Below are 24,925 nucleotides of genomic sequence, written 5' to 3' on the forward strand. Positions count from 1 at the left end.
ATTCCTCTCTGTCAAATAAATAAATAAATAAATAAACTCCTCAAACTCAACACACACAAAACAGATAATCATATCAAAAAATGGGCAGAAGATTTGAACAGACACTTCTCCCATGAAGACATACAAATGGCTAGCAGACACATGCAACATTCCTTTTAAACACAGAATCACAGCATCTAATTCACTTACCACCCAGGATCCACATTCAGAAAAGAGAGATGTTCTTTCAAAATTGATGCATTTGGAAAATGACCCTACTTCCAACCAAGTTTCTTCAAGTTGCTGTGTTCAGTTCTAGGAATTCAAGGTTTTTAGAAAGCTGGTCAGACGAAGAGTATCTTACTTAACTTCTCTGGGCTTCAGTCAGAATCTTTAAATGTAAAATGGAAGGAATATATCACCTGCCTCACAGAGAGGTTATATGGCCTCAAGAGAGAACAATCTGAGGGTTTTGAAGGGGTGGGGGGTGGGAGGTCGGGGTACCAGGTGGTGGGTATTATAGAGGGCACAGATTGCATGGAGCACTGGGTGTGGTGCAAAAATAATGAATACTGTTATGCTGAAAATAAAAAATAAATTTAAAATAAATTTAAAAAAAGAAAAAAAAAGAAAGTCAGTTAAGATTAAAAAAGAGAGAGAGAGAGAGAATTACATGAAATGCCCAGTATAGTGCCTGGTTCATAGCATGTGCTCAGGAAGTGTTTGCTGTAGTTATCTTTTTTTTCATTAAGTTGAAATTCACATAATAGAAAATTAACCATTTTAAGGCAAATAACTCAGTGGCATTTAGTATGATCACAATTTGGAGCAACCACCTCTATCTAGTTCTAAAACTTTGTCATTACCCAAAAAGAAATTTCATGTTCATTAAGCAGTTAGCTCCCTATTTCCCTTTCTTCCTCACCCTACCAACTGCCAATGTGCTCTCTGTCTCCATGGGTTTACCCATTCTGGACACATCATATAAATAGAATCATACAACATCTCACCTCTTGGTCTGGCTTCTCTCACTTAGCCTCATGTTTTCAAAATTCATACATATCATAGTAAATACATCGTATTTCATTCTTATGAAGGCTGAATAATATCCTATTGCATGTACAGACCACAATTTGTTTATCTATCTGGTGATGACATTTGGGTTGTTTCTACATTTTGACTAACATGAATAGTGCTTCCCTGAGCATTCACATACATGCATTTGTTTCAGTGCCTGTTTTCAATTCTTCTGGGTATAAACCAAGGAGTGAAATTGCTGGGTCATATGGTAATTCCAGGTCTAGCATCTTGAGTCACAACAAAACTATTATTATTTCTAAAGCATTCGTTGCAGTTCTACTAAGTATTGGTACTGTTTCATCAGGGATGTAAATATCTGTGAGCCAGAAGTGCCTACAAGAATTAGTTTTCTGTGAACACCATTTTGCTAAAAGAAAACAAATAGTTATTACAAACATTTTAAAAGGCTATGGGCAAATAAATCTATTCTTTTAAGTAGTGCTGATAACTTCCAACTAGGTCAAACTTGACCTTCTATAGCATCTAACTAATAAAATGTGTTCCTAGGCCTTCCATATCTGTGCATACATGAATACAAAATGGCAAAAATCCTGTCCAGCATAACTGCTCAGATGGCTCCACATCTAACTGAGGGTCAGTTCAAGAAACAAACAGAATAATGAGCTGAAGGAGGAGTTATTAAAAGAGTTCACAGAAATACAGGTTGAGGACACTGTCATGGGCTTCAGAAAAATTAATCCAGGGCAAAGATTCAAAGAGCAGAACAACAGGGCAAGAATGCCAAGACACAGAGAACATCTCCCACTTGTAGAAGGAGGCAGGGTCAAGAGATGAGAGAGGAATGTTAGTTTCATGCCCCTGCCAGTATCTTTCATGGTTAATTACATCCTGACAGCCTATAAATTCCTCTAATAGTTTTCAATGAAGAAACTATTTTCTACCCATCCCCTCAACTATTAAGTAATGTAACTGGCTTAGACTGGCTTCCAGAATCACCCAAGTGGCGCTGATTATCACTGGTGGGTGTGGACAAGGGAGAAAGCAAGAATGCATTCTTCTGAAAGCATTCTGGACAAAAAGCACCATGTATGGTAAATATCAGATTCCCCATATAAAATGTCCCCATTTCCCAACTGAAACAAACATCTAAGAACCTCTCCTTCTCCTCTCTCTCTTTCCACTCTGCCACCTCTAAGACTAAGACACAGCACAACAGCTAACCTCTTCAGCCACCCAGCCCTCAAAGTCATTTTTCAAAATCAAGGAACATATCTTTCTTACCATGGAAGAGTTCTGGCTCAAAATATATCAGCTAAGAAATAAAAATTTGGCTTTGCAGAAACAAAAGTTCATTCATCTCCAACCCACAGCTTCTTTCATGGTTCTAGATGAAAATAATATATAGCATTTATATGGCAACTTCCATCTTCAAGATACTTTATAGACATAGTTCTATAGGAAAGAGGAGGCAAGTAGCAGGTTGACAGATCATTTCAAAACCCAGGTTTTGGCCTGTCTACACTTTGTTTAAATAAAGCAGAAAATGGAATAAAGGTCCTTTCAATGAAGTTCCATCGGAGGGGACTAGTTCTTAGAAGAGAGTGAACTACCTATGGGCCAAAAGAAAATAAGTAATAAAATGTGTGTTGAGTCACCAAAAGTGAGACACATATATGCTAAAGCCCACTGACTTTGGAATCAAGCATACCATTCACTAGTTCTCTATCCTCTAAGAGCATCAATATTTTCACTGAAAAGTGGGAGAAATAACACCACTGACCAAATAGGTTTAAGTGGGTTAATGTCTAACCTGACAATCAGTAATCATGGTGGTAGTGGTCATAATATGCCCCATATTGGTGACCCAACTTTTAGAACATAATTTGTTATATTATAGAACTAATTCTTTCCAAAATATTAAACAGCTTGGGAATCCCTTAAGACATTGAAAAATAGCATGTATTTTGCATTTTTTCAAACATTTAACATTTTTTTTATTTTTTCAGCATAACAGTATTCATTATTTTTGCACCACACTCAGCGCTCCATGCAATCCGTGCCCTCTATAATACCCACCACTTGGTACCCCGACCTCCCACCCCCGCCCCTTCAAAACCCTCAGATTGTTTTTCAGAGTCCATAGTCTCTCATGGCTCACCTCCCCTTCCAATTTCCCTCAACCCCCTGCTCTTCTCCATCTCCCCTTGTCCTCCATGCTATTTGTTATGCTCCACAAATAAGTGAAACCATATGATAATTGACTTTCTCTGCTTGACTTATTTCACTCAGCATAGTCTCTTCCAGTCCTGTCCATGTTGCTACAAAAGTTGGGTATTCATCCTTTCTGATAGAGGCATAATATTCCACAGTGTATATGGAACACATCTTCCTTATCCATTCATCAATTGAAGGGCATGATAGAACAAACCAATAAGAGAAGAGAGAAGAACCACATGGTCTTCTCAATTGATGCAGAAAAAGCATTTGACAAAATCCGGCATCCATTCCTGATTAAAACGCTTTGAAGTATAGGGATAGAGGGAACATTCCTGAACTTCATCAAATCTATCTATGAAAGACCCACAGCAAATATCATCCTCAATGGGAAAAAGCTTGCAGCCTTCCCGTTGAGATCAGGAACACAACACGGATGCCCACTCTCACCACTCTTGTTGAACATAGTATTAGAAGTCCTAGCAATAGCAATCAGAAAACAAAGAGAAATAAAAGGTATCCAAATTGGCAGTGAAGAAGTCAAACTCTCTCTCTTCACAGATGACATGATTCTTTATATGGAAAACCCAAAAAACTCCACCCCCAAACTACTAGAACTCATACAGCAATTCAGCAATGTGGCAGGGATACAAAGTCAACGTACAGGAATCAGTTGCTTTCTTATACACTAACAATGAAAATACAGAAAGGGAAATTAGAGAATCGATTCCATTTACTATAGCACCAAAAAACATAAGATACCTGGGAATAAACCTAACCAAAGAGGTAAAGGAACTGTACTTGAGGAACTACAGAACACTCATGAAAGAAATTGAAGAAGACACAAAAAGATGGAAGACCATTCCATGCTCTTGGATCAGAAGAATAAACATTGTTAAAATGTCTATACTGCCTAGAGCAATCTAAACTTTTAATGCCATTCTGATCAAAATTCCACTGGTATTTTTCAAAGAGCTGGAGCAAATAATCCAAAAATTTCTATGGAATCAGAAGAGACCCCGAATCGTTAAGGAAATGTTGAAAAACAAAAATAAAACAGGGGGCATCACGCTACCTGATTTCAAGCTTTACTACAAAGCCGTGATCAACAAGACAGCGTGGTACTGGCATAAAAATAGACACATAGACCAGTGGAACAGAGTAGAGAGCCCAGATATGGACCCTCAACTCTATGGGCAAATAATCTTCGACAAAACAAGAAAAAATATACAGTGGAAAAAAGAGAGTCTCTTCAATAAATGGTGCTGGGAAAACTGGGCAGCTATATGTAGAAGAATGAAACTCGACCATTCTCTTACACCGTACACAAAGATAAACTCAAAATGGATAAAAGACCTCAACATGAGATAGGAATCCATCAGAATCCTAGAGGAGAACATAGGCAGTAATCTCTTCAATATCAACCACAGCAACTTTTTTCAAGGTATGTCTCCAAAGGCAAATGAATCAAATGCAAAGATGAACTTTTGGGACTTCATCAAGATCAAAAGATTCTGCACAACAAAGGAAACAGTCAAAAAAACAAAGAGGCAACCCATGGAATAGGAGAAGATATTTGCAAATGACAGTACAGACAAAAGGTTGATATCCAGGATCTATAAAGAACTCCTGAAACTCAACACATGCAAAACAGACAATCATATCAAAAAATGGGCAGAAGATATGAACAGACACTTCTCCAAAGAAGACATACAAATGGCTATCAGACACATGAAAAAATGTTCATCATCACTAGCCATCAGGGAGATTCAAATTAATACCACATTGAGATACCACCTTACACCAGTTAGAATGGCCAAAATTAGCAAGACAGGAAACAACATGTGTTGGAGAGGATGTGGAGAAAGGGGAACCCTCTTACACTGTTGGTGGGAATGCAAGTTGGTGCAGCCACTTTGGAGAACAGTGTGGAGGTTCCTCAAGAAATTAAAAATAGAACTTCCCTATGACCCTGCAATTGCACTCTTGAGTATTTACCCCAAAGATACAGATGTCATGAAAAGAATGGCCATCTGTACACCAATGTTTATAGCATCAATGGCCACGGTTGCCAAACTGTGGAAAGAACCAAGATGTATTTTGCATTTTTTAACAATTTAGAAATTGTTCTTCTAAGACCTTTGCAGTTAATAACTGGACATTAATGATGTAGCATGGAAGCCTGCACCAAGGCTCTTCCAAGATGCTTGAGTAAAGATGTCTGGGAGCAGGACACATTAATTCCATGCAGAAAATTTCAATCCGTCACCATGCTCGCTTCCATGTATTTCCTTGTAGGGTGTGGCCTGAAATGAAGTGGTGTCATTTGTGGAAGGAATTTCTCCAAGACACAGAAAGGCTTGCCGAGAAATACTGATTTAAGCTGAAAGTTTTATGTCAGCTGCTTTTATGAGTAATGATAAGAGTGGAGACTACTGAGGCTTACAACTCTTCTCCCATCAACAGCGAATTTAGACATGTGAGTACTGTTTGAAGTTTGCACATCTGGGACAATTTCCCTACTTTTACAAAGCTAGTCAAATGGGACCTGCATGGAGAACTTTGAATGTCCAACTGGGCATTCACTAGTGTCCTTAAAATATATCTAGCTGCCCAGCTCTCCCCCCATGAATTCCATAAGCTTCAATTCTACATGAGCATCTCGACTTCCACTTATCCAAATCTGCCCTTATGATCTTCTCCACACCTCTGCCCATTCTTCCCTCCTCCCTCTTCCCTCTGTAAATGGTTCTCTCTGCATCCAGTTTTGCCAGTTAGAAACTGAGGGTCCATTTTGGCATCACTTTCTTCACCTCCTACCCATACATCGTTACCAACTTATCACCAACTTCTGTCCATTTTTTTCTTCTAACACTAATCAGACCCCTTCGCTTTTCCACAGTTCCTTGGCAAGAAACCTGCAATCCCAAGAGTCTTTTTTTTTTTTTCATGGACTATGCCCCCAGCATCCTCCTTGGCCCTGGCCTAATCTCTTCCCCACAGTTTCCAGAATGATCTCAAAACTCAGAGCTCCACCCTAAAGCTTCACTCGGCTTCCCAGTGTCCAGGTAAGGAAGAAAACACTGAGCACAGTCTAGAACACTCTCCACGATCAGGCCTCACTGGCTTCCTGACTCTGAGCTCCAGCCAGAGCCTTGCTTAACTATATGCCCACTCCTGCCACAGGGTCATTGCACATGCTCTTCCCCCTCTCACACACTCTTTTTCCCCAACTCTGCTGCCAATTAAACAAGTTCTGCTTGTCTTGCAAACATCCTCTCAAAAATTGCTCCTCAGGAAACTTAGATCCATTAGTTCCATGTGGCTCCACATAACTCTGTATATATGTTCATAGAATAGTATCTCTTCCTCTCCCTGCCCTCCTTGCATTGCAGTGGCTGTTATGATTGTCCCTCAACTAGCCTGTGAGTTCAATGAGAGTAGGAACTATGTCTGTTTTGTACACCATTATATCCTGACTACCAAGCCCAGTGCCTGGTAAAAAGTAGGCACTTGGTAAATAGGTGTTGAATGAATGAGTGAATAAATGAACATGAAAAGGTGTAAGGCATGTCAAATAGGAGAATAGGAGAGATTTACATGTAACCTTAAAAAGAGTTCTGTACAAAAAAATCCCAGGGCATGGCAAGGGAAAGACAGAGAACCTCTGTGTCCCAGGTCAGAGTCTTACAGTATTGCCCCAAGATCCTGGCTTGTTGCCACCATAAACTCTGCAGGAAGAGAGGCAGAAATACTTGGGCACTGTTCTCTCATTTCACCATTCTGAGAATCTTGAGTTTCAGATGGAGGGGTCAAAAGTAGGGCTGAAGATGAGTGACTGAAAGAAGGAAAATGTCACTGAAAAGTACTCTAGGGCTTTCTGGACAACATGTAAATGTGCCAAAGAATATAAGATAGAAATTGGACCTATCTACAGTTTCATAAAATGAACAAGGTGAGGTCATAAACATCCATATGTTTTATATATGATGGAATATTACTCAGCCATCAGAAAGGATGAATACTTACCATTTACATTGATGTGGATGGAAATGGAGGGTATTATGCAGAGCAAAATAAGTCAGAGAAGAAAAATTATCATATGGTTTCCCTTATTCATGGAGTATAAGAAACAGGGCAGAGGATGGTAGGAGAAGGGAGGGAAAATAGATGGAAAGGCATCAAAGAGGCAGACAAACCATGTGAGACTCTTAACTCTAGAAAGAAACTGAGGGGTTGCTGGAGGGGAGGTGGGTAAGGGCATGGGGTAATTGGGTGATGGGCATTAAGGAGGGCACGTGATGTGATGAGCAACTCAAATGTTACACACAACTGATAAATGATTGAACACTACATCTGAAACTAATGGTGTAGTGTAAGTTGGCTAATTGAATTTAAATTTTTAAAAATCCTTGGTTTTATGTACCTTATATATTACATTCCCTTATATATTACATATTATACATATATATACATATTATAATTCCCTCCACCATCTTAAAAACTATTGGGAAATTTCCAACTAATGGGGAGAAATATAGTCCTCAGCCTTTCCCTGAGATGTCTGAGGACGTGAAACTAGACAAGGGTTTTGCAGCATGTTGCCAAACCACATCATGTTTCAAAGGAAGATGGGAAGCGATGTGTTCTGCCCAAAAACATGGAATTCTTCGGCTGAGAGCAGCAACTGGATCTGCTTCCAGGCTGTGAACTGCCAAAAGATGTTTGCCTAAATGCTAAAAGGACTACCGTCATGCACCTTTTCTGTTTTGATACTCGTTCATCTAAAAGGAAAAAAGAAATGAAAATGAACAATTCTCTCATGTGGGTGTCTACATTTAAAATAAAGCATCTTGAAGGAACTGGAGAACTAACAAAGCAAGGACAAGACCATCCTGCAGAAAGACAGTAGCCTCCCAAAGAGCCACCCCTCGGTTCTTTCCAATGCCAAACTTGAAAGTGTGTTTGTTTCAAAACTTTGACTTTAAAGCAATATATACGATATTTGGACCTTGCATTTCAAGCAGAACAACAGCATTCTATACCTTACAGCTTTATGTAAAAGTAAAACATGAATACTTGGCTGGTTTCTCCTGCCCCAGCTCATAGGATTCAGAAAATGCTTGAGAAACTCTTATCAGGAAATACGCGTGGTGTTGTCACTCATCCAACTTTTTCTTACCTCTCTGAAGACCCTACCTGTATTGCTCCATCCCCTCTGCCTGAACCATCTCCAAGTCAACCCAGAGCCGTCTTCTCCTGTTTACTAAACTTCAGTCTTTACCCCCTGCCCTTTTTTTGCCTTGGCAAAAACCCTAAAGCTTTCAGGGTGGTTAGCAAACAGTAGGTGTCGGCCTAAGGGTTAAGAATTCACACTCCCAGATGATAATCATCAGTATATTGTTCTGGAAAATTAAATACACCTGGGCCAACTTTCTTAAGGCTGTACTCTTTGGAGATGTTTCAATTTAAAGAAAAAAAGAAGAAGAAGAAGAAGAAGAAGAAGAAACAGTTCAAGAATGTGAACTTCATTTCTGACATATATTTTCCTAGGCTGGCTTGCTTGCTTGCTTGCTTGCTTGCTTGGTTTTTTTTCTTTTCTTTCTTTGTTTCTTTTTTCTTTCTTTCTTTCCTTTTTATTTCATTATGTGTTTTGGGTTTTTCCCAGATTTTTACCTACACTTGTCCTTGATATATGAGAAATGTGTTTGTATTCTGCCATCTTAGTAAGGGCATTAAACAACAAAGGAACTGTTCAAAATCTACTGGCTGCTCTATGATTAAATTCAGGCAATCACTGTCCTCACACTATGTACAACACTTTAGTGGCAAGTATAAATAGTATCTGGCTGTCTAAATTGTGGGTACATTCATTCAAGAAATGTTTATTTAATCTTTCTATGCACCAAATGTGGTGTCTGCATCAAGGCTCCAAAAAACCAATTAAGATGCTCTGGTTCTGGTTCTCCCCAGCTGTTGGGCATGATGGACTAGAATAGCAGTGAGGCTCTATCAGAGGAGTGGACACCTGTGACAGAAGGAAAGCCAAGGAATAAAGTATGTGATGGGTTCACTCATTCACCAAATGGTGGAGATGCTGTAGGAAGCCTTCCAGGAAGAGAGAAGCAGAGGCAAATGTACAGAAACATGAAAGGACATAGGGCAATAGGGACACAGGGCATTTTAAGGTGGACAGACCGGGCTTCTGGAAAGAGTCACAAAAATGAAGCTTAGAATTATCTGTTGAAATAGATTATGAAATCATTGTTGTGTCGTGCCAAGGAGGTTGGATTTACCCCCCATTAACAGGAAGGAAAAATACAAGGTAAATTTTAGTCTGGCAAGGGACTCAACAAAGAGTTATAATAGAAAGTGTTATCCTAATGTTTCTCCTATGGCTGTATTAGAAATGTGCTCAAGGAGAACAGAGGGGAAAGAGGCATCCTTCTTAATTGAGGACCACCAATTTGAAGGGGACTTCAGGAGGAAGGTGGCCTCTAAACAATGCCTGAAAGAATGACGAGGGCTCAGATCATGAATGATGATAGAAGGCCACCTATTCAGAGAAGAGATACAATTTGGTGAGCATATGTAGCTTTGTGCATAAGAAGCATGGGATCTGCCAGGGCTGGTCTGAAGCTCTTGGAGGTTTAGAGTTGGAGGTGAGCTGGTAAGTTAGCCTAGGTCACACTAGGGAACTCTAAGAATGCAACATTACAGATATTGTTCTGAAGGCAACAGGAGGTGATTTCGAAGTTAACTCTGGCAACATTGTAGAGTATGGATTGGATGTGGAGAAAGACCAGGCAGAGAGACTAGTATGAGGGCCACTTCAAAAACCAGGCAAGAAATGACAAGGGTTTTGTGGCCAAGGCTGACAGAGCTGGACTGCACTTCCTAGCCTCCACAGCAAGTAGACGAGGCCAGGTGGAATATGAGCAGAAGAGATGGACTCAGCTGCAAGATCTGGCCATCAAACTTCCTGAGTACCTCTTCAATGCCTCTTTCCTTCCAGCTGGCTGTGATGAAGCTGAACCCATGGTATCCTTGGTGGCCTGGTGGAGCCTCCATCAGCCTGAATCACTGCATGACTGCATGGGCTATAACCAGCATACTTGACCAGTTCTCTTTTACATCAGCAAAAACTAACGTCTTGGTTTTGTACTGTTAATGCTTTGATATCTGTTGCATTGGCTATGCCTGTCTTACCTAACATTGGCCCCAACTATGCTTGTGGCAGTGGGGATAGAAAGAGACAGGGTCAAGATACATTGTGGAGGTTGTCCTCAGGAAATGGCTACTAATTTTAAGAGCAGATGAGTGTGAAGAGTAAAATATGGTGCCAACATTCACCAAATATGGAAAAGGGGAAGACTGTGAGGTCATTAATCTGAAAGTGACTGCAGGAGGAGGTAGGGTTTTTAGAGAAAGATAGTAAGATCCATTCAGAAACTGCAAGAGTTGGGGTATCTTTGGGGAACCAAGGCATAGCTGTCCAGTGAGCAGTTAGGAATGCAGGCAAGGAGCTAGCACACGGAATCTGGTGGAGCTGCACAGACACTTCCAGAATATCCTGAGCTGCCCAGAATGCCTCTTGTGTATTTTATTCATACTGTGAGGAAATGTTACAAATGTCAAGGACTACAGATTATATTAATCAGTTATTTAAAGTATTATTGGTAACAGTTTAGGTAAATACTGAATTATGAATGATATTATGATATTATGAATGGTAAGTTGTCTTGAGCTAAAAAAAAAAAAAAAAATCCCAGTTCTGGGGCGCCTGGGTGGCTCAGTGAATTAAAGCCTTTGCCTTCAACTCAGGTGGTGATCCCAAGATCCTGGATCCAAGTTCTACTACTTACTAGCATAGCAAGACTTCATTTCTCGGGGACCCTGTTTTCCTCCTGTACAAGATGGGGATAATACCTCGCCCTTCCAGTGTGACTGTGAGGAATAAATGGAGTAACAATGGGGCTCTGCATCTTCATGTGCCATTACCATAAACCAACATCAAAAAGAGCTGGTACATACAGAATTATTCTACACATGCCATCAAGTCAACCCACTTAATCTTGACAACATCCCTCATAGGTACTATCACTCTCCCTACTATATAGAACAGGAACCCAAGACCAGAGAGATTAAGGAGCTTGCTCAAGGTCACATAGCTAATGGTGAACCTGGGCTATGGTTCCAGCAGGCAGACTCGGGCACATGAGCCCTTCCTTACAACATGATATGCCATCTTTGTCGTTGGTCTTTCCTGAGCCTTGACCTACACAGCATTTCCAGTGGCTCTAAGCACTTGCTCATCATCTTTACCAAGAATTTCATTGGGGCTCCTGATAGTTCTCTACGGGTGTGAAGTGATTATGAGAACCTCTAGCTTGTTCTTGAAAGGCAGTGTCACAATAATGGAAAAAAAGTCAGGAATTCCCAAGAAACAAATGCCAGTGGGGCAAGATAATAATCTTTTATAACATTCTTAATTTTTCAAAGCATGTCCACAAGCTGCATCTCATTTCCACCAAAGGAGATAGGACTCAAGCCATTCAAAGATTCATGGAGGTAAATAGAGAACACTGGCAGAGAAGTGGTAAATTGTTACTCTTGAAAGAGGCTACTTCCTGCACCTCTCCCTTTTCTTTCTCTTCCTGGCCTGTCACAAGTCCGGGAGAATAAGTTTAACAGGAGAGTAGGGGAAATGAGTCATTCTGGCTAGTGGACCCTCTCATGGGTTGTGGGACCCTCCCTATATGGAAACAGCCTGGAGCCTCCCCAGAGGTTGTGCCACTATTGTTCCATCAGTCCATCTCTTTCAGACTGTCCTACTGCCTGCTCTGGGGACAAGATCTGACTGATCCGAGGCTCTGCTACGAGTTACTGAATTTAAGTTATAAGAGGTGAAAAGAGGTGAAAACTAAAGCAATGGGATGATGCTTAAAAAGACACCAGGGGTGGGGCAGCTCAGACCACAATGGCTTGACTTAAGAAAGTGTGAATTCCGAATAGGGAAGCCAGGACTCTCTGCTGCCTCCATGTTATTAACAGGACACTCCAAGCAGTTTCAAAGATGATTCTGAGTGGTTTCTGACTGCATCTGCTGAAGCTGCACAGGACTCAGCTGCCATGAGCATTTCCCCTGATCTGCTCTCAGCTGCCTCCCCAGCTCTTCTTGCTGGCACCCGAGGGGAGCCATGTGCACTGGAACCTTTTCTCCGTGATACACAGATTACTTTAGTCCTTTTTCAGGATTCTGCAGCGCTGACAGACCTTCCCCTCCCAGCTACAACCCTTAGTCCTAAGCCTTGGTGTCCAACATACCCTCATTTTAAAAGTGGCAGGGGGGAAATTTCTATTTTAAAAAGCACAAAATTAAAAAAAAATCAATCAACATATATCTTAGAAGTCCTTCTTTTTTTTTTTTTAATTTATTTTTATTTCCAGCATAACAGTATTCATTATTTTTGCACCTTCTAATAGTCTCTGTATCCAACAGCCCTGATGGCTGGCTGGTGCCTTTTTTTTCTTTGCTCAGCCTGCATCTCATTTAAGCATCCGTGGAGATGACTCATGCTCTAGTGCTTAAAATCAAACTTGTTCCACCAACCCCGAAATGCTGTATTTATCCAAATTGTAGAAACATGCTCTTACCACCCATCCACCAAAATACCTCCCATTCAGATCAACAGAGTGTTAATGGCTGATTCAACCCTCCCAGTTTCCAAAAATATTCATACTACTTCCTCATCAGGGCAGCAGCCCTCAATTTTCCACTCACAGACAGAGAATCCCACACACAGTAGGCTTACAAATCCAAAGGTCTGACAGAGCACTCCTATCATAGACATTTTTTAAAAGCTGATCAGGGATCCAGGTATATACACCTTGACTTGTGGGATCCGTTGATTCGAGTTCTTCATTTTGCTGATGGGGAAGCCAGGCCCACAATGTTAAGGGATTTGCCCAAATTTCCAGTTAAAAGATCTGTCCAAAGGAAGCCTCATCACCCTCCAACACAACACGGATGCTCAAACAGCTTTTGTATTTTCTCTAGGTCTAGAGGAAGGAAATTGCCTCCAATTTTTAAATCCTTCTTAGGTAAATAATCACTTAGCCCTCATTGGTAACAAGAACTTCTTTCCCTACTGAAGAAGACTTCATAGAAGACAGGGCTCAGGTTCAGAGAGTTTGACTGTGAACAGGTGGCAGGAAGGCTCTTCCAGGCAACCTGAGCAAAAGTATGTATGTGGGGCCTCCTGAGATCTACCACAAGACATGAAGTAAACACATAGGCTGGAGCATAAGGCAGATGAAAAAGAATGATGAAAAGCAGATTTAAACACCTAGTATCCTGATAACTGCTCTTCCAAAATAATCTCCAATTATATTAATATATAGAGAGATAAGTCCCACCTTGTGTAACTCCATATTATTGTAGCTTCAAGAACTCCCTACCCCCAAGAACATTGGGGGAAGTCAAATTTTGCTAATCATAGGAAGGACATTTCATACAAAGAAAAATTTCTCAATCACTCCAGCTTTTTATAAAAGGCAAGAACTTCCAGCAAAGTAATGAGCTCCCTGCTGCTCAATGCAGTCAAGTGGGGGATGGAACACTGCCTACTTCGAAGGTCAGAGTGATTTCTACTTTGATGCAAGGTTGGTGGAAGGTCATTTAAGGAGACCTCCAAGCCACACAGGCTTGGTCTTTTGGGTAAGAACTAAGGATCCACCTAGGTTTAATCCCAGTTCCGATCCTTACCAGCTGGATGACCTGGGCAACGTAGCTAACATCTCTGTGCTCCAGTTTCCTCATTGGAAAATGAGGATATAAATACTAGTGCCTACTTCAAGGATTACTGCCGGATTAAATGATTAAATTACATGAGTACCAGGGTCTAAGACATAATCAATGCTTGGTGAATGTTCGTGGTTGTTCTTGTTATGATATTATTCTATTCTGTGTTCTCATCCTCTTTTACGCTCCAGCATCACAGATGCCACTAAAATGGTTACACAACACAACATGACATCCTTCCAAGAAAAGGCCACGTACAAAATACCCAGTTTCCTTCTGGTGGCTCATTTTTCTCTCTTTTTTTTTTTAAATCAAAATGAAGCATAAAGCAGATGAAAAAGAATGATCAGACTCAGGTTTGAACAACTGACATCTTTATAACCATTCTGCAGATAAAATTAATCAATAATTACATTAATTACATTAACATATGTACAGAAATGTAAGTCCCATTATATGTACTTCTATCTTTTTTTAAAAGATTTTATTATTTATTTGGGAAAGAGAGGGAGAATAAGCAGGGGGAGCAGCAAAGAGAGAGGGAGAAGCAGAGTCCCCGCTGAGCAGGGAACCCAATGTTGGACTCGATCCCGGGACCTTGGGATCAAGACCTGAGCCAACCAGTTAGAATGGCCAAAATTAACAAAACAGGAAACAACATGTGTTGGAGAGGATGTGGAGAAAGGGGAACCCTCTTACACTGTTGGTGGGAATGCAAGTTGGTACAGCCACTTTGGAGAACAGTGTGGAGATTCCTCAAGAAATTAAACATAGAGCTTCCCTATGACCCTGCAATTGCACTCCTGGGTATTTACCCCAAGGATACAGATGTCGTGAAAAGAAGGGCCATCTGTACCCCAATGTTTATAGCAGCAATGGCCATAGTCGCCAAACTATGGAAAGAACCAAAATGCCCTTCAACGGACGAATGGATAAGGAAGATGTGGTCCATATACACTATGGAGTATTATGCCTCCATCAGAAAGGATGAATACCCAACTTTTGTAGCAACATGGACGGGGCTGGAAGAGATTATGCTGAGTGAAATAAGTCAAGCAGAGAGAGTCAATTATCATATGGTTTCACTTATTTGTGGAGCATAACAAATATCATGGAGGACAAGGGGTGTTAGAGAGGAGAAGGGAGTTGGGGTAAATTGGAAGGGGAGGTGAATCACGAGAGACTATGGACCCTGAAAATCAATCTGAGGGGTTTGAAGTGGCAGGGGTGGTGGGAGGTTGGGGTACCAGGTGGTGGGTATTATAGAGGGCACGGATTGCATGGAGCACTGGGTGTGGTGAAAAAATAATGAATACTGTTTTTCTGAAAATAAATAAATTGAAAAAATTTTTAAAAAAAGACCTCACTCAAAGGCAGTCGCTTAACCGGCCGAACCACCCAGGTGCCCCTGTACTTCTATCTTATTAGCTAGAATTCGAATATTTTTCCACCCGCAACCCCCTGAAAAGCACTTCTGGTGGGGAGAGTGGAAAGTCAGATTGGGGACCCTTCCTGGTTTTCCACCCTGGCTCCCTGGTGTTGCATTTTTCAGAAAAGATTACCTTGAACTTCCATGATCCTCCTTCCACCCGCCCCCACTGCAAATTTACAAACAGAGCACCTTTGTGAGGCTAAGACATGGACAGAGCACAGAGAAGTTCTGTCAATCCAAACAAGTTGATTCATGAACAAAAATCCCCCATTTGCATTCACAGATTACACTGGAAACCGATCAGCTGCTTCTGGTTGAAAATGCCACTGAACACTTCACAGGGTGCCTGCGCCTTCAGTACATATAGTTCCCAGTGCTTGCACAATAGTCTACACGAGCAAACACACATGCTCAGGGATGCATAAGTGGCGTTTGGCCTCAAGATGTCTGTGTCATCTGACAAACAATGTTTCCTGCATATTTTCTGTGCTTCTATCTTATTAGCTAGACTTCAAATATTTTTCCACCCGCAACCCCCTGAAAAGCACTTCTGGTGGGGAGAATGGAAAGTCAGATTGTCTGACTACTAATGTGCAGCATTCCACAAAGTTTAACAAGGTTCAGGTGGTAGGATGCTTGGATTTTTGAACTTTGCAATACTAGACACTTGAGTCTAGCAATAGGGGAGCTCTTTATTTTGCCGGCAGCCTTTTAAGTTGGTATGCCTTTTATGAAGAGTTTCAGTGCTTGGTAAGAAACAGTTATAGATCTGTACTGTCCTATAGGATAGCCACTAGCTACTTGCTTTTGACACCTGAAATGTGACTAATCCAAACTAAGACATGCTATAGGTATAAGACACACCAAATTCCTAAGATTTAGTATCAAAAAAGTAAAGTAACTCTCTAATATCTTTGTAGATATATCTGTTACAGTAGGAAATTGTCTATATTGGATTAAATGAAATCTGTTATTAAAAGTTCACTTGTTTCCTTTTCCTTTTTCAGTATGACCACTAGAAAAATTTAAATGACATGTATGGCTCACATTATGTCTTTATTGTTCAGTGTTGACCACAAGTGTTTATTAAAATCAGAATCTCATAGAGGTTCCCCAGGAACCTGCATAGTTAATATGCACCCAGGCAATTAAGATTATTGCCATCTGTGGACCCCTGAAATGACTTGAACCATAAGTCAGAACACCTGGATTCTGGGCTTCATTCAAGTTCCTCCTCCTTCCTGGGCCTTGTTCTCCTCATCAACAGAAGGACAATCTCGATTAAGACTTCCATTCTTATTACCCACTGACTGAATGCCCATTAGCCCATGAACCCAGGCCAACACAGACCCCAGAGACTGACTGGACACTATTTATAAAGTTGGGCCATTGTGACCCTAGAGAAGTATTCGTGGTCTCCAACCACAGGTACTCCTAAGAAGTCAGGGAGAAAGGGTTACCTGGAGGTTTCCTCAAGAGTGCAGCTAACTTTGGCTGAACCAAATACAACCCCATTTATATCAACATCATCATCATCACCACTAACTGACCAAGAACCCACTGCATGTAAAGCATATGTGCATACACACACACACACACACACACACACACACTCGTGCAAATCCTGGAGCAAATTCATATCCTTAGGATGCCCTAAAAGTGGAGAAGATTCCAGGACCAACCTGGGGCACAACTCAGCTCACTCTCAGTGAAGGCAACTTGATGCACCCTACCAACCTATTCAACCGGAAGAATCGTTTTCTAGGCAGGAAATGAGAAAAGAAACTTTTTTTTTTAACCTTATGGAACTATCAATTTCACCTTTCCAAGAGGGCTCTGGCAAAAGCTGTTAAGCCAGCCTTCAGAACTTTTGAAAGGCATCTTCCTAATGGAAAAGGGGTTTGTGGTTTTTAAAAAAAAAAAAAAAAAAAAAAAAAGTCTGTGACTTTTGGAGAAGGAAAGATAGGAAGCAGAGAAGTGGGTAAAATTCACACCAATCTAAACCCCAAGTGCCCTTAGAGCAAGGATTTGAGAGAGTCTCTGATTCCTGGCTACCAGAGGGCACCGATAAATGGATGTTAGATTTTAGGTGGTAGTATCTCAAACAAATGTTTGTGTGAGGACAAAATTCACAAGACTACCTAAAAAGAAAAGATCCTTTCCCCAACTTTTTCCTTAATCAATGTAAAAATCTCCAGATTCTTCCCCATCACTTTATTGACATAATAAATATAGTAGTAAAGACCAGCAACAAGATGGTCACTCTGCAGGCAATCAGATATCAGTACAAGGGTCTTCTTTTTTTTAATTTCATTTTATTTCTTTTCAGTGTTCCAGCATTCACTGTTTATGTACCATGTCCAGTACTCCATGCAATATGTGCCCTCCATGATATCCACCATCAGGATCACCCAACCCCCCACCTCTTACCCCTCCAAAATACAAGGATCTTCTATGGTCCAGAATAGGCTGTACCCATGGAAAGGGCTTTTTCCCCACTAATTATCTTTCTCCAATAACTACCCATGACATAGGGCTGAGACACCAGACACCATGTTGAATGTAGAACCCTTGTGGAAGAGACCAATCCCTACATCGTGCTTCACTAAAGACTCATATTTTTAACCTCAGACCTTCCAAGGTTGTATTTTCACATCAGTTTGATTTTCATGTTTGATCAAAATGTTGACTTCTGACCAAGCTTATGAAACTGGGGTTGGCCTGTCCCACAAGGACTTTACCATCCCAGCCGGACAATTCCTGCCGGCAGGTAAGAGGAGGAAGACAAACAAACTTATAAGAAGGGTAACAAATAGAACTTGGACCCAAACTATGAGCTAATTCCATGAATAAACACATGCAGAGATTCCAGGTAAACTATAATTCTGTTTACAGTGGAACAGGGCATTTCCTGGGACTTCTCCTTACTTATCTGATTAGTAGTTCCACATTCATGTGATCTACTTCTCAAAGTAGAAGTTTTTCCACTACCACATGTACAGGTAATAGTACTTTGCACAAGAAGTTGAGCTTAGTTAAACAGAAGCAGTACAGTGCAGGCAATCAGCTACATACACTGCCAAACTAAAGCTCTAGTACTATTACCAACTGCTATAGCGATCTCACTGTATGTCCTCACCTCTTCCTCTGAACAGAAAACAATTAATAGTATCCTTTTCACTATCCTTGGATGCCAGCATTGAGAGGGACATCTCAATGGGTATGACTTAAGTATTGGGGTTAGAGATGCTGGGTCTCAGGAACCAAGTGCCCCCAGAGTCAGTGCTCTTTATGATCCTCCACTCCTTTGTGAAGATGACCACTCTTTAGACAGGTAAAACCCCCAGGCCTAACCCTTTGGCACTGAGTTAAGGAGCAACTGAGGGGCTTCTTGGCAGAAGACAGCCCAAAAAGCAACACTTAGTCATCATCAGTGAGAAATTATTACAAGTAGACGTTGGTACCCATGCTGAGACCAATCCAACCCAGCCCAGCCTGCCATGTACAGAGACTGTAATGAAAATAGGGGCTGTCTTTCACTAAAGATATCAAAGGCATTAAGACAAGGACAGCACTGCTTTAGTTACCTTCCATGACTAAGTAAAAAGAAAAATTTCTCCACAGAAGACCTAAAAGCTGTGGCCCCTAAGGGCTCTGCCCATTGGCTTAAGCAGAAAAGATGGTACCTGAGGGACTGGCCCTGGGAGGGGAAATAGCCCTCACCCCTAGGGGTACAGAGGTTTTCTGGGGGTCTTGGGTGGCAATGGCGGCAGCTTCCCAGCATCAAAGAATAAAATGGCAGCTGCTACATGGTAACCAAACTCGTGAGTAATTAGGAAAAATGTTTTCTGAAGGCTGAACTCCCATAAAAGCAAGAAAAATATGAGTTGTCTATACCAATGTCAACCTCTTTTAAACTTCATGAGTTCTATGACCTTAACTACAGTTTACAAATTCAAACCTTTTCTGAGATGCAAAAATTGTAGACACTGAAGGGCTATGGATTCCTCCAAAGGGTGTCCCAGAGATCTCTTCTGGTCATATCTTCTTTGAGAATAAGGTAATTAGCTGGCTTAATCTGAAGCTTAGAGGAAATGAAAGATAAGCCTCTCAGTGAGTAAACAGGATGCACAAAAGAGGTTGTGTGCAGTCATAAGAACTCAGTGCCAAAGGGTTAGGCCTGGGGGTTTTACCTGTCTAAAGAGTGGTCATCTTCACAAAGGAGTGGAGGATCAAAAAGAGCACTGACTCTGGGGGCACCTGGATGGCTCAGTCGGTTGAGCATCCAGCTCTTGACTTCTCCTCAGCTCCTGATGTCAGGGTCATAAGATCAAGTCCCATGTCAGGCTTCACATTCAGTGAGGAGTCTTTTGGGATTCTCTCTCTCCCTCTCCCTCCATCCCTCCCCACTGGGCACTCTCTCTCTCTTTCTCTTTCTCTCCAAAATAAATAAATAAATCTTTTTTTAAAAAAGAGCACTGACTCTGGACTCATAAAATGTGGACTCACATCCCAATTCTGCCACTTGCCAATACTATGAATTTTAACCAATTAGGTAAGTTCTTGGTACCTTGGACATCTCAACTATCAAATGAATATTTTAATAAATACCTTGCAAGACTTTTCTGAGAGTTAAACAAAATATGTAAAGATCCTAATAGAATGGCTGGCATATTGTAATTTTCTTTAAAAAAAAAAAAAGTAGCTAGGGGCATCTGGGTGTCTCAGTCAATTAAGCATCTTCCTTTGGCTCAGGTTATGATCCCAGAGTCCTGGTATCATGCCCTATGTCAGGCTCCTGGCTCAGCAGGGAGCCTGCATCTCCCTCTTCTTCTGCCTGCTGCTTCCCCTGCTTGTGCTCTCTCTCTGTCAAGTAACTAAATAAAATCCTTTAAAAAAATCTCTTATTAAAAAATATATATATATAGCAACTGCTGTTAACCAGCCAATCCTAACCAGTTTCCTTTATACATAAAGAAAGCATTAAAAAAAAATCAGAGATTGAGCTCACTAATGAAAATGTCAAGAACAGTGTTTGTGAAGTCCTAGAATTTGAGAGATAATCTCACAAATTACATGGTCTGACCCCTTTATTTTTGGACATAAAACTGAGGCTGTTAAGTGTCAAATTAAGGTTACACAGTTAATGAGGAACAGAACAGAATCAAAATCCCTGCTTGGCTACTGTTGTGGATTGAATTATGTCCACCCAAAATAAGATATGCCAGAGTCCTAACTCCCAGTACATGTCAGTGTGGTCTTATTTAGGCCAGGAGTCTTCACAGAGGTAACTGAGTTGAAATGAGGTCATTAGGGTGGATTCTAATCCAATATGACTGGTGTCTTTATTAAAAAAAGGAAATCTGGACACAGACACACACACAGGGAAAGCACTAATGGGAGCTTGGAATTATGCCACTACAAGCCTGCATGACTACCAGAAACCTGGAACAAGTCCTTCCCTGGAGACTTCAGAGGAGCAATGCCCTGTAGACACCTTGATCTTGGACTTCTGGCTACCAGAACAGTGAGACAATAAATTTCTATTGTTTAAGCTACTCTCTTTTTGGTATTTTGCTGAGGCAACCCTAGTAAATTAGCACTACTTCCTGGTACATCATGCCAATACACCAGTAATTTATAAATCCTATTCCATAAGGCTCTAGGGCTCCTGGAAAACAGTGATGTGCTGATAAATGTTTGATAAGTGGCCCTCAGGAGGAGGTGAAGGGGATCTAACATGTACTATTTACCGATTTCCATGGTGTAAATACTCCCATCATGGCCAATTTCAAACTACCAATGTGTGGTCAGCAAATGCAAATTTGGGAAGACTTGCACACCATCAGCTCTCCTGAGCCATTATGAGCCCCTGGGAAGTACCTCAGGGGCTGCCATAGACAAGAAGAAGATCAAAGAGGCAGGAGTCCAGTTTCACCACTAGCCCAAATAAACAATGTATATTTGGGAGTAATGCTACTCAAAAAAAAAAAAAAAAAAAAAAAAAAGCTTGAAAACATTGCAAATTACCAAGACCCTCAAAAGAATAAATCTACCTCTTTTTTTCAATCTGTTTCTACAGTTAAGTATCTGTAGCCTGCACTGACCTCTGGAGACCTGGGTAAGTATCTATGAAGATCTAATAGCTTCAGAGTTTACCCCAAGGGGCTCTTTGCCAGAAGTCACCCTCTTTATTCCTGGTCTCTACTTCCTGTCCATTAGAGGTCATGCAATTTCTTACAGACCTAGACCTTGAATTTCAAAAAGGATATCTTTCTTTCATCTTCAGCAAAGGGCCAAATTCTTTACCATTAAAAAAATTCTCTTTGGGAAAAAAATTCCAGAAGAATCTACTTTCAGATTCTGGTCCTTAATTCAACTATCCGATGTGACACAGAGCTGAGACATTATGAGAATGTTTCCTTTCACTGGGCCTGTTCTCCAGATTGATACTTCTGAATTATAACATTGATGTCTCAAAACTTCACATACCAGTTCAACCCACAGGACTCAGTGTTCATGATGCTTTCATTTCATTTGCAATTCAATTTGTCAATTCATTTGCAAATGCAAATGAATTGAATTTGTCAATTCATTTGCATTTTGCAATTTGCAAAAGCAATTCCAACTTAACTAACTGAGCCACCCAGGTGCCCCTCAATTATTTCTAACAGAGATAATTAGTCAAGATAATTAGTCAAGAGGACATGTTTATCCCACAGTTCAAATATTTCCTTTTTTTTTTTTAAGACATATTTATTTGTTTGAGAGAGAATGAGGGAGAGGCCAAGAGAGAGGAAGAGAAAGAATCCTCAAGCAGACTCCTTGCTGAGCATGGAGCCCAACATGGGGCTCAATTCCAAGACCCTGAGATCATGACCTGAGCCAAAAGCAATTCCAACTTAACTAACTGAGCCACCCAGGTGCCCCTCAATTATTTCTAACAGAGATAATGTATAGACTAAACACAGCAAACAATAATAGAGGAGAGAGGGGGTAATATAGTGGTTCTCAACTAGGGTGGTTTTGCTTCCCAGGAGACATTTGGTAATGTTTAGAGATATTTTTGGTTGCCACAATTGGAAAACGGGTTGCTATTGTCATATAGTGGGAAGAAGCCAGGGGTTCTGTTAAACATCTTCCAAAGCACAGGACAACTACCCATGATAAAGATTTATCAGTCTAAATGTCAACAGTGGGAGGTTAAGTTCCCATGGATGGGGGAAATGAATGGCCCAGAATGCAATGGTATAAATTTAGTTATGGTCTTATCATGGGGCTAAAGGACTGGCCAACAGAATGGTCTCAGGATAGTAGCATATCTTGTATACTGACACTCAAAGAAGAGCCTCTGAACAACAAAATCATTTTTAATAAATTAATTAAATTAATTAATTAGTTAATTAATAACAGACACTATTCCAATGACTCATTCTTTGAGTTTAAGACAAACAATTAAAATGTTTTTTAAAAGAAGAAATTTTCATTTTAAAGATTTTATCTAAATTCAGGAAAATATTTCATTCATGAACTAAAAGTTACACTTATCAATCAAACATAACATAGTAAAAAAATAAATTATAAATAAATATTGAGATATTTTTAAAAATTTCACCTCACAATTCTCACTGTTTCACTGTTTTCAATTTTCAACATAAAAATTCCAAGCAATCATGCAGAATAACAGAATTAGAGGAACTCAAATTTCATTTCTTCATCTTTGTAGTCAGGGTACTAACAATACTTATTTCCAATCTACTGTTTAAAAGACAAGGACATTAAAAAAAAAGGCAAGAACATGTAGTGTCATAGCATTGGAGGCACAAAAAGTAAAAAAAGAAAACGAGATATTCATGGTTCTATATCTTTTTTAAATTTAATCTTAAAAAGAGTGCCTATAGCTGAATCTCGATGTGGGGCAGGTGCTGACTCTATAACTGGAGTTCCTCAATTAATTTCCATGGAAAATAGAGTTTACCTGTGAGCCAGGCTTGAAGCCAAATCCCATCACTCACTTCCACCGTATTCTAATGGCCACACAGGCCAGTCTCTTCAATGTGGGAAAGGCTTACACCAGGATGTGAATTAATGAGAAGGTGAGGATCATGGGCGGGGGGGGGGGTCCACGCTGGAGGCTGGCTACCATATTTAACAATTCAGTGTTATGTGTCAGTTTTCATGGCAGGGACCCCACTACAAACAGCAAGAGAAGTCTCTTTTTCCACCTCAATGCAGGGCATCAGTACACATCAAGAGCACTTTTTAGTATAGCAGTGAATGTTTTCAGTGTCCTGTTCACATTGCTGTTGTTTCACTAATGACCAGCTCTCATCTTACAAGACAGCAAGCTGACTTGGCAAGCAGACCGAACCCAGTGATTATGAACAAGATAGGACAACCATCATGGACAGCTCCAATTAGCAAGAAATGGAAGCAGTGACCAGTCTGAGTGGAGTAAATACTTAGAAAGAAGTGTTATTTCTTTTTTCACAAATATGCTTACTTTATTTCAAAATAAAAAGAACTATACTCTTTTTGGGTTTTTTTTTTTCATTTTATTTTATTTTATTTCTTTTCTGTGTTCCAGAATTCATTGTTTATGCACCACACCCAGTGCTCCATGCAATATATGCCCTCCATAGTACCCATCACCAGGCTCACCCATCACCCAAACCCCTCCCCTCCAAAACCCTTAGTTTGTTTCTCAGAGTTCACAGTCCCTCATGGTTTGTCTCCCCCTCTGATTTCCCCCAGCTTACTTCTCTCCATCTCCCAATGTCCTCCATGTTATTCCTTATGCTCCACATGTAAGTGAAACCATATCATAATTGACTCACTCTGCTTGACTTATTTCACTCAACATAATCTCTTCCAGTCCCATCCATGTTGATACAAAAGTTGGATATTCATCCTTTCTGATGGGGGCATCATACTCCATGTATATACAGACCATATCTTCTTTTTTTCTTTTATTTTTAATGGACCATATCTTCTTTATCCATTCATCTGGTGAAGGGCATCGTGGTCCTTTCCACAGTTTGGCAACTGTGGCCTTTGTTGCTATGAACATGGGGGCACAGATGGCCCTTCTGTTCATTATAACTGTATCTTGGGGGTAAATACCCACTAGTGCAATTGCAGGGTCATAGGGTAGCTCTATTTTTAATTTCTTAAGAAATCTCCACAGTGTTTTCCAAAGTGGCTGCTCCAACTTGCATTCCCACCAACAGTGTAAGAGGGTTCCCCTTTCTCCACATCCTCTCCAACACATGTTGATTACTTTTGGCCATTCTAACTGGTGTAAAGTGGTATCTCAATGAGGTTTTGATTTGAATTTCCCTGACAGCTAATGATGATGAACATCTTTTCATGTGTCTGTTAGCCATTGTATGTCTTTTTTTGAGAAGTGTCTGTTCATGTCTTCTGCCCCTTTTTTGGCATGATTATGTTTTGTG

This window comes from Mustela erminea, chromosome 1, assembly GCF_009829155.1.
Source record: "Mustela erminea isolate mMusErm1 chromosome 1, mMusErm1.Pri, whole genome shotgun sequence".
Taxonomy (NCBI): Eukaryota; Metazoa; Chordata; class Mammalia; order Carnivora; family Mustelidae; genus Mustela; species Mustela erminea.